The sequence below is a fragment of the Symphalangus syndactylus genome, chromosome 2 (assembly GCF_028878055.3).
Source record: "Symphalangus syndactylus isolate Jambi chromosome 2, NHGRI_mSymSyn1-v2.1_pri, whole genome shotgun sequence".
NCBI classification, from domain to species: domain Eukaryota; kingdom Metazoa; phylum Chordata; class Mammalia; order Primates; family Hylobatidae; genus Symphalangus; species Symphalangus syndactylus.
Window position 1 is genome coordinate 13,514,466 of NC_072424.2, and position 13,523 is coordinate 13,527,988.

At 44.7% G+C, this 13,523-nt stretch overlaps 1 protein-coding gene across 3 annotated transcripts in view; it reads right to left on the minus strand.

The window, feature by feature from the left end:
• The window catches only part of ZRANB1 (zinc finger RANBP2-type containing 1), a 70,467-nt gene extending 58,964 nt beyond the window's left edge, over positions 1–11,503 (minus strand). For 2 of the 3 annotated variants that reach the window (XM_055246086.2, XM_063616969.1), the window contains exon 1: positions 11,116–11,503. The gene's annotated coding sequence lies outside the window, so the exon portion shown is untranslated. The remainder of the gene's footprint in view (positions 1–11,115) is intronic. The other variant, XM_063616980.1, reaches the window with a different exon arrangement.
• Positions 11,504–13,523: the final 2,020 nt, after the last annotated feature.

The window sequence follows — 13,523 nt, forward strand, 5'->3', positions numbered from 1 at the left end:
TCCAACTCCTGGCCTCAAGTGATCTGCCCACCTCAGCCTCCCAAAGTGCTGGGATTACAGGAATGACCCACCGTGCCAGGCCTTTAATCCCTTCTTTACCACTTCAAAACAAACTTCTAAAATAGTTCTTAGTTTACTGGATTATGATTTGTTTCTAACACTCAACTGTGAAAAACTCATTATGTCCCTAAACAGTATCTGCACGTAACCATTGCTTATTAATCATTTAGTCAATAAAAAGAAACTTAATATTCTGCTGGCATCAAAAGATAGTATTCCACAAAAAGTTTATTTAGTTCGGAAAACTGAACTAGTTCCTGTTTAAAAATAAACTTTAGCTCCATTAAATACCAAAAAGTGAAGTTAATTACCCACTACAAACAAAAGAGGAAAGGATTTAGCAGTGGTTTAAAAATCACAGAAGTCACTTTGGGAGGCCGAGGCAGGCGGATCACGAGGTCAGGAGATCGAGACCACGGTGAAACCCCGTCTCTACTAAAAATATAAAAAAAATTAGCCGGGCGTGGTGGCGGGCGCCTGTAGTCCCAGCTACTCGGAGAGGCTGAGGCAGGAGAATGGCGTGAACCCAGGAGGCGGAGCTTGCAGTGAGCCGAGATCGCGCCACTGCACTCCAGCCTGGGCAACAGAGTGAGACTCTGTCTCAAAAAAAAATAAAATAAAATAAAATAAAAATCACAGAAGTGATGTCTTCAGAATTCCACTCACAAGTGTATTGTTCCAACTTTTACTGTGCAACACTAAGATCCTTTCCTTCTGCTGCAGAATAGGGATAATTTCTTCATATATCCAGGGAATCCTGCCTTGCAATAAATCAACTTACAGTTGAGAATAATTACAGTGATGGCCTGCATAACCATGTGTCAATCAAAGACAGACTGTATATGTGACAGTGGTCCTATAAGATTATATAACAAAGCTGGAAAATTTGCCTTGTGACGTCAAAGCCATCATAATGTCATGGCACAACACATTCATTACTCACGTTTGTAGTGATGCTGGTGTAAACAAACCTACTGTGCTGGCAGTCTAGCTATGTGTAGCACGTAAAATTATATACAGTACGTAATACCTCATCATGATAATAAGTATGTTACCAGTTTGTTTACTATACTTTTTATTGTTATTTTACAATGTTACTCCTACTTACTTTAGAAAAAAAAAAAAGTCTACCGTAAAGAAGCCCTAGGCAGGTCCTTCAGGAGGTATTCTAGAAGGCACTGTTATCATAGATGATAGCTCTACGCATGTTATTGCCCCCAAAGACCTTCCAGTGGGACAAGACGTACAGGTGGAAGACAGTGATACTGATGATCCTGACCCTGTGTAGGCCTAAGCTAATGTGTGTCCTAGTTTTTAATAAAAAAAGCTTATAAGGTAAGGATCTAAAGAAACAAAATATTTTTGTGCAGCTACACAATGTGTTTGTGCTTTAAGTGTTACTACAAAAGTCTAAAGTTTTTTTAAAAATTAAAAATTTATAAAGTTAAAAAGTTACAATAAGCTAAGATTAATTTATTTTTGAAGAAAATTTTTTAAATAAATTCAGTGTCGCCAAAGTGTTCACTGTCTATAAAGTCTACAGTGGTGTATAGTAATGTCCTTGACATTCATTCATCACTCACTCACTGACTCACCCAGAGCAACTTCCAGTTTTGCAAGCTCCATTCATGGTAAGTGCCCTATATAGGTGTACCATTTTTTGTCTTTTACACCATATTTCTACTGTGCTTTTTCTATGTTTATGTTTACACTCATGAATATTTATCTTTGTGTTAGAAAAACACCACAGTATTCAATACAGTAACATGCTATATACAGCGTTTATGGCCTAGGAACAACAGGCTATAACCCATGGCCTACTGTGTAGTAGGCTATGCTATCTAGGTTTTGTCTAAGTAGACTCTACGATGTTCGCACAATGACAAAATCACCTAACAATGCATTGCTCAGAACATTTAAGCAACGCGTGACTGTGCACTGCTAAAACTAAGTGTATTTCAACAAATGATGCAGGGACAACTAGACAGCCACATGCAAAAAAACTGAGTTGGACCTCTGACTCAAATTATACACAAAGCTCGACTCAAAACGATCAGAGACCTAAATTTGACAGCTAAAACTAAGAAACTCTTAGAAGAAAACATAAATTGTCATGACCCTGGGTTAGGCAAAAGCACAAGTGACAAAAGAAAACATAGATAACTAGACTTCATCAAATTAAAAACTTTTGTGCTTCAAAGAACACCATAAAGAAGGTGAAAAGACAACCCACAGACAGAAGAAAGTATTTGCAAATATAGGAAGGGAATTGTATCCAGAATACATAAAGAACTCTTGCAAAAAATCACCAACAAAAAGACAACCCAAATGAAAAATGGGCAAAACACTGAAATAAACACCTCTCTAAACAAGATATGCAAATGGCCAAGAAGCACATGAAAAGATGCTCAACATCATTAGTCATTAGGGAAATGCAAATAAAAACCAGGAGATGCCATTCCACTAGAATGACAATTAAAAAAAAAAAACACACAATAACAAGTGTTGATTAGGATGTAGAGAAATGGAACATATATTTCTGGCAGAAATGTAAAACGGGCAGGGAGCGGTGGCTCACGCCTGTAATCCCAGCACTTTGGGAGGCCGAGGCGGGTGGATCACTTGAGGTCAGGAGTTTGAGACCAGCCTGGTCAACATAATGAAACCTCGTCTCTACTAAAAAAATACAACTTAAAAATATAAAAATTAACCAGGCATGGTGGTGCGTGCCTGTAGTCCCAGCTACTCAGGAAGCTGAGACATGAGAATCACCTGAATCCGGGAGGCGGAGGTTGCAGTGAGCCGAGATCACGCCACTGCACTCCAGCCTGGGCAGACAAAGTAAGACTCGGTCTCAAAAAAAAAAAAAAAAGTAAAATGATGCAACTACTTTGGAAAACAGGCAGGAAATTCCTCAAAGGTTAAATATAATTAGCATACGATCCAGCAATTCCATCTGTAGGTATATCCAAGAGAACTAAAAACTTACATCCGAACAAAAACTTGTACACAAATGTTCACAGCAGCATAGTAGCCAAAAAGTGGAAAAAATCTAAATGCCCATCAATCAATGAATGGATAAACAAAATGCTGTTTATACAATGAAATATTAGTCAGCCATAAAAAGGAATGAAGTACTGACACATGCCACAACATAAACCTTGAAAATATTATAAGTGAAAAAAGCCACATAAACGGTCATATATTGTACAATTCCATTTATGACACATCCAGAATAGGCAAATCTAGAGAGACAAAGTAGATTAGTGGTACCAGGAGCTGAGGCAAGGGGGAAATTGAGTACAGAGTTTCTTTTTGGGGTCATGCAAAATGTTCTAGGATTATATAGTGGTTGGTAATGGCTGTACAACTCTGTAAGTATACTAAAAACTACTGAATTGTATACTTTAAAGGGGTGAATTTTATGGTATATGAAATATACCTCAATGAAGCTGTTTTTTTTTTTTTTTTAGAAAAAACTGGAAAGATATGCAACTGATTCCAATTAATATCATGCATTCAAATATTTTTTATTTATATGAATTAAAACCACCCACATTATGGCCAGGCGCGGAGGCTCAAGCCTGCAGTCCCAGCACTTTGGGAGGCCAAGGCAGGCGGATCACTTGAACTCAGGAGTTTGACACCAGCCTGAGTAACGTACCAAGACCCCATCTCAAAAAAAAAAAAAAAAAAGAAAGAGACCACCCACATTAAAAATTGACTTGACAAAGGATGAAAAACCAAAACTGTGGTGTGTTAGTTCAGGAGTGAGAGGGACAGTTTGCCCTCAATATATGAACAATAAAAATAACGAAAATTCTTTTTTTTGTAAGAGATAGGGTCTTGCTATGTTGCCCAGTTATACGGTTTGGCTCGGTGTCCCCACCCAAATCTCATCGCCAATTGTAATCCCCATGTGTCGAGGGAGGGACCTGGTGGGAAGTGACTGGATCATGGGGGCGGTTTCCCCTATGCTGTTCTTGAGATACTGAGTGAGTTCTCAGGAGATCTGATAGTTTAAAAGCGTGGCACTTCCCTCGCTCACTCTCTCTCTCCTGCCTTGTGAAGAAGGTGCTTGTTTTCTCTTAGCCTTCTACCATAAGTTTCATGAAGCCTCCCCAGTCATGAGAAACTGTGAGTCAATTAAGCCTCTTTTCTTTATAAATTACCAATCTCAGGTAGTTTTTTTTTTCTTCTGAGGCAGGCTGGAGTGCAGTGGCACGATCTCGGCTCACTGCAACCTCCACCTCCTGGGTTCAAGATTCTCCTGCCTCAGCCTCCCAAGTAGCTGGGATTACAGGTGCGCACCACCACGCCCAGCTAATTTTTTTGAATTTTTAGTAGAGACACGGTTTCACCGTGTTGGCCAGGTTGGTCTCCAACTCCTGATCTTGTGATCCACCTGCCTTGGCATCCCAAAGTGCTGGGATTACAGGTGTGAGCCACAGTGCCTGGCCTCAGCTAGTTTTTTTTTGTTTGTTTTTGAGACAGAGTCTCGCTCTGTTGCCCAGGCTGGAATGTAGCTCGGCTCACTGCAACCTCTGCCTCCTGGGTTCAAGCAATTCTCCTGCCTCAGCCTCCCGAGTAGCTGAGACTACAGGCGCGTGCCACCAAGTCCAGCCAATTTTTGTGTTTTTAGTAGAGACAAGGTTTCACCATGTTAGCCAGGATGGTCTTGAACTCCTGACCTTGTGATCTACCCACCTAGGCCTCCTAATGTGCTGGGATCACAGGAGTGAGCCACTGCGCCCGGCTGGTAGTTCTTTATAGCAATGTGAAAACAAACTAATACACCCAGGCTGGACTCGAATTCCTGGGATCAAGCGATCCTCCCACTTGAGCCTCCCAAGTAGCTGGGACTACAGCCACATGCCACCACGCCCAGGTAGTAGTTTATTTTTTTCATTACTAAAAAATTTAGGGACAGGTGCAGTGGCTCACCACAGCTAAATACAAAAATTAGCCAGGCAAGGCCGGGCATAGTGGCTCAAGCCTGTAATCCCAGCACTTTGGGAGGCCGAGGCAGGCAGATCACGAGGTCAGTTCGAGACCAGCCGGGCCAACACGGTGAAACCCCATCTCTACTAAAAGATACAAAAAAATTAGCCGGGCATGGTGGCATGTGCCTGTAATCCCAGCTACTCAGAAGGCTGAGGCAGGAGAATTGCTTCAAGCCAGGTGGTGGAGGTTGCAGTGAGCCGAGATCGTGCCATTGTACTCCAGCCTAGGCGACAGAGAGAGACTCTGTCCTAAAAAAAAAAAAAAAAAAAAAAATTAGCCAGGCATGGGGGCATACATCTATAGTCTCAGCTACTGGGGAGGCTGAAGTGAGAGGATAGCTTGAGCCTGGGAAGTCAAGGCTGCAGTGAGTTGTGATCATGCCATACACTCCAGCCTGGGCAACAGAGTGAGACCCTATTAAAAATAATATATATATACATACATAAAATCTGGGCTCAGGGGTTCATGCCTATAATCCCAGCACTTTGGGAGGCCAAGGCAAGAGGATTGGTTGAGCCCAGGAATTCAAGACCAGCCTGGGGGCAATATAGGGAGACCTTGTCTCTACAAAAAAATTTTTTAAAAAGCCAGGCACAATGGTACACACCTGTAGTTCCAGCTACTTGGGAGGCTAAGGTGGGAGGACAGTTTGGTGAGCCATGATCTGCACTGCACTGCGGCCTGGGAGACAGAGCAAGACCCTGTCTCAAAAAAAAAATTTTTTTTTTTTTAATTTAATTCACTAGACAGCAGAAAAAAAAAAATCTTTATATTCAATTTACCTGGCCAACCCCCATTTTAAAATTCAAACTTACGCTCCTGTCAAAAACTTCATGGAATTAACCAAAATACCACCCTTCCAAAAAAAGAATGATTATGGATCCAGATTTTTCGGGTAGTGAAATCACTGGTATAATTCTATGAAAATACCTTTTACAAATCTAGTAGCCTAAGTAAAAATGCCTACTATTGGCCGGGCGCGGTGGCTCAAGCCTGTAATCCCAGCACTTTGGGAGGCCGAGGCGGGCGGATCACGAGGTCAGGAGATCGAGACCATCCTGGCTAACACGGTGAAACCCCGTCTCTACTAAAAATACAAAAAATTAGCCGGGCGTGTTGGCGGGCGCCTGTAGTCCCAGCTACTCGGGAGGCTGAGGCAGGAGAATGGCGTGAACCCGGGAGGCGGAGCTTGCAGTGAGCCGAGATCGCGCCACTGCACTCCAGCCTGGGGGACAAAGAAAGACTCCGTCTCAAAAAAAAAAAAAAAAAAAAAAATGCCTACTATTTCTGAAAAGTTTATGAACAGTCATTTTAACTTCAATGATGCTAAAAGGTTTCTGACACTTGAAAAGAAATAGTTTTTATACACTTTCTAAAAATGAATTTCAAGGGGAAAAATATTTTATTGAACTGGAGAAAGAGGGCAGGTTTCCACATAGATGCAGTAGGTAAGTCAAGATGGTTTAGTGCCAAGAGACTGTGTACCCATAAAACACCATATCTCCTACTCATACAACACAAGAGAAACACACACACCTATTTTCCAAATGCATCAGCATTCACCTATGTACTACATAATTACATGTATTATCCTTGGTATACAAAAGTTCCGTGGACCAGCTTATTTTTCATCCAAGACTGTGACAGGTAGCAGTAGTGAATCACATATTCTCCTGTCTCATCTGCCTTATCATCAGTGACACACGCTGCCAACATCTGAGGCTAAAAATACAAACTGAGGCTACAGATTATTTTCTCCTTCCCATGATGCTAAATGTTACCTCCATACAATATGGAACGACCAAACTTAGCATCCAAGACCCAAGTAACTGCCCCAGACCCAAATCTGAAGTAAACCAGAGAAACATGATATTTAATTTTTATTTTAATAATATAACACAAACACTATCAAAATGCTGAACATCCTCTACAGGGCAAAGAAGTATGCTGATAATAGATAGAAACATACCAACCAAATTTTTAAAGAGACAGCCATAATTTCAAGTATTTTTCTCATAAATCATAAAGTCCCAGAAACACCAATACTTAACTACAGTACAAACTGCATATCCTAGAATACCTCTATAACCAAAAATACTTTGTCAGACCATGTATTCATATTTTCAGTGCTGAATATATGGTCTCCACAGATAGATACAGGGCATAGAGTTATACCCATTTGGCAGAAGTCTTAAAAAACTAGTTGGGAAGCAAAATAGAAACATAAAAAGATAAACTGAAATCAAGGCTAGCATATTCTAAGAAAAGAAAGTCTCACACAAGAGAAGACTGAATAGATCCCTTGGGTTAAAGTAGTCAAAAAGGCTTCTCTAGAGACAGGACCTCTCTTGGCCCAGAACATTGTCTCCATGAATACAAGCAGAAGAGGATTTCAAACAGAAAGAATGGCATAAAGAAAGGTAAGAGGAGGGACTTCATAGGAACAACAAGCAAGTTAGTGTGGCTAGAGTTGGGGATTCACAAATAAATTAGAGTTAGGACTGAAGAATGGATCAGTGCCAGACTACAGAGAAACTTGAACACCACACCAAGAAGCTTGAACTTTATTTTGCCTGTATAAAGGAGTTTTCTGTAAGTCTTTATGTTGTGATGTGAGGAGGTAAGAGTGTTCAAATGTGCAAGTATTTACCCAAAGCATAAGTGGAGCACAAATATTCCAAATCGAATACCAAATCAATGAGAGGATAAGTATTCAAAGCCCAGACACAAGAGATTATTATTGGAAAGGAAGAGGCAAACAGCAATGCCCAAATAATAAAACTGAACCAAATCAGGCCGAGTGTGGTGGCTCACGCCTGTAATCCTAGCCTCTGGGAGGCCGAGGCAGGCAGATGATCATCTGAGGTCAGGAGTTCGAGACCAGCCTAGCCAACATGGTGAAACCCTGTCTCTAAAAATACAAAAATTAGCCGGGCATGGTGGCACGCGCCTGTAATCCCAGCAGCTACTCGAGAGACTGAGGCAGAAGAATCGCTTGAACCCGGGAGGCGGAGGTTGTAGTGAACCGAGATCACGCCACGGCACTCCAGCCTGGGCAACAGAGTGATGAGACTAGGTCTCAGAAAAAAAAAAAAAAGGGGGGGGGGGCGGGCACGGTGGCTCACGCCTGTAATTCCAGCACTTTGGGAGGCCGAGGCGGGCGGATCACAAAGTCAGGAGATTGAGACCATCCTGGCTAACACGGTGAAACCCCGTCTCTAATAAAAATACAAAAAATTAGCTGGGCGTGGTGGCAGGCGCCTGTAGTCCCAGCTACTCAGGAGGATGAGGCAGGAGAATGGCGTGAACTCGGGAGGCGGAGCTTGCAGTGAGCGGAAATCGCATCACTGCACTTCAGCCTGGGCGACAGAGCGAGACTCCATCTCAAAAAAAAAAAAAAAAAAAAAAAAGGAGGAGGAGAGGAAAAAAGAAAAACCTGAACCAAATTAATAGTGGTCTACTTTTGTTTTGTTTTGAAATGGAGTCCCGCTCCGTTGCCCAGGCTGGAGTGCAGTGGCTGGATCTCGGCTCACAGCAACCTCCGCCTCCGGGGTTCAAGAGATTCTCTTGCCTCTGCCTCCAGAGTAGCTGGGACTACAGGCACACGCCACCATGCCCGGCTAATTTTCTTGTATTTTTAGTAGAGACAGGGTTTCACCATGTTGGCCAGGCTGGTCTCGAACTACTGACCTCAGGCGATCCTCCCGCCTCAACCTTCCAAAGTGCTGGGATTATAGGCATGAGCCACCGGCCCGGCCAGTGGTCTACTTTTGTAATTCACATTTAAAGTTTACATTTATTATAAAGCACATGGACAATCTCTCACTGTATCAACTGCACATATGAAGCAATCTGCCTCATATATGGTACTAGATCATGAGTTCCAAAACTATGTTAATCCTCAGACTTTAAATGTGACATGCCGGGCCGGGCGCAGTGGCTCACGCTTGTAATCCCAGCACTTTGGGAGGCCGAGGCGGGCGGATCACGAGGTCAGGAGATCGAGACCACGGTGAAACCCCCGTCTCTACTAAAAATACAAAAAATTAGCCGGGCGTGGTGGCGGGCGCCTGTAGTCCCAGCTACTCGGAGAGGCTGAGGCAGGAGAATGGCGTGAACCGGGAGGCGGAGCTTGCAGTAAGCCGAGATTGCGCCACTGCACTCCAGCCTGGGCGACAGAGCGAGACTCCATCTCAAAAAAAAAAAAAAAAATGTGACATGCCATAACCCCTATCAGTGTACAGACACGGATCAAGGCCATGAGCTTAAAATATATTACCATGAATGAGTTCATCATACCCAAGCACATTTCAAGAGTAAATAAATGGGTGTCCCAATGCTCTGAGGCATTAATAAAAGGTATTGAAACAGTAACAGAAATAAAATCCCTCATGACATTCAAATAACATCCTCCTCAAAAAAGCAAAATGTGTCATTACTGTCCTATCTCGTAAACCCCCAACAGCCCAATAAAAACAATGTTATGAAATTTTAGCATAGACTGCCTATCTTTAGAGCCAAAAGTCAAGAGGATTCTAAATTTTTTTAGAACTACCTCATTTAATTCAAAATAATAACAAGGAGACAAGATCCAGCTTTATTTCTCCCATAGTTCAGATGACTTTCCCAAGAGCCTTGGCACAAGCCAAAATCAAAATTCCTTATGGTTTCCCCTGGCTTATGGTTTGTACACTGAGTCATCCATGTTTGACCAAAACAGGGGTACTGCTGGATGCTGCACAAGTGATAAAGAAGTTAACGATGTTTTAGTTAAAACACAGGTAAAGAAACCACTCATTACATAATAGGTCCCAGAATTAAAGATTTCTCTCAGGCCAAGCGCGGTGGCACACGCCTATAATCCAGGACTTTGGGAGGCCGAGACGGGCAGATCACCTGAAGTCAGGAGTTCGAGACCAGCCTGACCAACATGGAGAAACCCCATCTCTACTAAAAATACAAAATTAGCCGGGCGTGGTGGCGCATGCCTGTAGTCCCAACTACTCGGGAGGCAGAGGCAGGAGAATCGCTTGAACCTGGGAGGCGGAGGTTGCGGTTAGCCGAGATAGCGCCACTGCACTCCAGCCTGGGTAACAAGGGCGAAACTCCGTCTCAAAAACAATAACAAAAAATTATCTCCAATTGTGTTCCTAAAACGGTATTTTTGCACATTAGATTTATTAACATCATCAGAAACACGGTGAAACCAAAATACTGGTAAGATGGGGCGGCGCTTAAATCGACAGTCTACGGAGTTACAGAAAAGAGTAATCAACTGACTGAAATACAAAATTCTCAGCAAGAGTTTTAAAACACCAGCGTATCTCAAAGATAATGGACCGGTTCAAACTTCCAGGCTTAACCTAAACTGCCTGTCCCTTGCGCTTAATGCCAGCATTCACTACAGTTCTTTTGTCTGTGAAATGACCCGCACCAAACCACAGCAGAGAAAAAACACATCCTTGCACTGAACACACGTTACTGCGAGCAGGAGGGGTAGACGAAATCTTTCCACTAGCTCCAGCTCCTCCTCCCCACCCGCCTCGTCGTCCCCCACCTTTATTTTCCTAGAAATGGCAACTGGAGGCCACCGCAGGAGGTGGAAAGCAAGCGGCCGAGGGACTGAAATACAAGTTTGGAGATACCAGAACCAACTTGTGGCGATGGACCCAAATGTTTACGGCCTATTGCGGAGTGGGAGCGAAACCCCACTCGCCGACCCGTCTCCGGCAGGAAAAGAAGTTGTGGGGAAATCTAGCGGAAGAGCGGCGGTGGGACCGGCACCGCGTCCAGCCACGGGCGGCCGGCGGTCGGTAAACAAGCTGGGCGGACCCGCCCTCCCACAGCCCCCGGGCCGTCCCCGCACCCGGAGCGCCCAAGATGGAAGCGCCGACAGCGGCGGCCCGGGCCCCTGCCCTCCCTGCGCCTGCGACGCGGACGCCCCTGGGGCGCCAGGCGGGCGGACAGCCCGGGAGGCCCGGCAACCTGGGCGCCGCCTAGGAGCGAGGGGCCAGGCAGGCCGCGGTGGGGCGCCCCCCGGGGCCCGGTTACCTGGGGGCGGCGGCGGCTCCTCCTCCAGCTCCTGCTCCTCCTCCCCGTCCGACGGGCGCTTGGCGGCGGCGGCGGCAGCGGCGGCGGCGGCGACTCCCCGCGCAGCCCGCGGCGACGAGTCGAGCCCGGCCCCTCTCCGCCTCCCTCCGCGCCGCCGCCCGCTCCGCTGCTGCCGCCTCCGCCCTCTCCCCTCAGTCAGGACATGGTCTCCGAGGGTCCGCGCGCTGCTCCCGGCTGCCGGAGGCCGGGGGAGAGGGGCGGAGAGGAGGCGCGGAGGCTGGGGAGCCCCGGGGGGCGGGGGCAGTGAGGTGTGGGAGGCGGCCACGGGCGCTGCGGACCCCTAATGGCGGCGGCCGAGGGACCCGTAGCCAAATAAACCCCGCGGCGAGCGGCACAACGTCAAGGCAGGACCCCGCCGCACGCCGCCCTGTCATTGGCCCCAAGGCCGCCGCGGTGCAGCCAATGAGCGACCGCCTCTTTCCGGGCTCAGGGGGCGGGTCGAAACAGGGTGACGTCAGCCGGCGCGCGGCCCCGATTGTGAGTCGGCGGCGCGCGTCGGCCCCGTGCCCTTTCCTTTCCGCGGCCAACTGCGGTTTTGAGGGTGCCGGACCGCCGCGGGGTGCGTGGCGCTCGGGGGCGCGGGCTGATGGCGGCCTGGAGGGCGTCCTCGGCGGTGTCTGGACGCGCGCTTTGCCTCTTCTCTGCGACAGATGCGCCAGAGTTTTAAGTTAACCCCCAGGTCTCACGTATCCTAAGTGATCTACGTATAACCTAGATGCTGCTTTACTTTTTCTTAGGGACTTTGAAGCTCTTCGTAAAACACCAGGGAAGACAAAGCTCTAGGTGCTTTGTGATGGTTCGATTTTTTAAATTTATGTTTTACAGTGTCCGATTTTTACCCCTGCCTTTGCTGGGGCTATCCACATATATGGATGTATATGTATATTTCTCATTGCTCTCTGCATGGTACATGTGTGCGTACGTAGATAGACACGCGATGAAAAGTCATGAAGACCTTGCCTCTTGCTCTCCTCCACGACTTCTTGGCTCTAGTCTTGGGAAAATCCAACCTTCTTATGGCTGCCTTTTCTGTAAATTAGAAATAAGCCTTTCCTAATAAGCCTTATTTCTGTAAATAAGCCTTACCTATCTTCAGGCCGAGGATAAATTACAGCTATGGAAAAAAATACTGCTTAGGAGAATCACCTGGAACTAAGTTCTAAACAGAATATGTGTATTTCTTTCTTTTTGTACTATAAAAATAACCAAATAGCCAAAATAAGCCAGCCATTTGTTAAAACCCCGTGAGCATGGGAAATTTTTCTAGCTAAAGAGCTTTTTTTCCCAGTGGGACTTTACCTTGTAGTTTTCATACTTAAAATTTTGTGAGGAAAAGAAAGAATTTGAAAGATCAAAAATGACAGCAACTCTTTAAAAGCTGTAAATTTAAAAGTTATCTATTAGAGAAAACCTATACTACTGCCAAAGGGCATTTAGCAGTTGGATACCTCAGGTTCAACAGGAGGACCATTATTCAGAGTTTAATCAGATTTTTAAAAATTGAATGGCACTTCATTTAGTAAAACTATTCATGGTGTTCTGGCTTTCTCTTTGCATAAATATGGTCAAGAATGTGTGTTTAGCTTCACTATGGCCAGCAAACAATAATGCTGTATCTTATAGATTCCCCTCTCCAACAACATATTTTATTGGCATATTTTATTCTCATAGCCATTCCTATAGTGTAGAGATTTTCGACAATTCTCGTCTGCCCAGAGCAACATTACTTATTCAATAAATTGAGTTTAAATTGCAAGTCTTTTGCCTGCAAAACTTAACATACATTCTCATATATATTTATATGTATGAGCTATATATATAATTAACACAATTGTAGATCAGATCAAACACCATGTTACTATGTTAAGAACAATAGTTAGGCCAACGTTTCAACTTTGAAAATATTTTCTTTAAGAGCTCCTGAATTCCTCCAGCTTCCCCTTCCTGAATTCAGACTGCAGAGCCTCTCAGTTACAAACTAACAGGAATCACAGAATTAGGTGTTTTTGTTTCGCTTGAGTTGTAGTTTATTTTGGGAAGGAAATGGGATATCACTTGGATAAAGTTTATTATCTCCTTCCTCAGTTCAGTAAATAGTGAATATCACGTACCAATGAATAAGAAGCCCACAAAGGTAAGACACATCTTAGTGAGGAAACTACAGCATAGAGAAAAGAGTAAGACAGAAATAACCCTAATTATGGCCAGGCACGGTGGCTCACCCTTGTAATCCCAGCAACTTGGAAGGCCGAGGTGGGTGGATCGCCTGAAGTCAGGAGTTCGAGACCAGCCTGACCAACATGGTGAAACCCCATCTCTACTAAATACAAAAAATTAGCCGGGCGTCG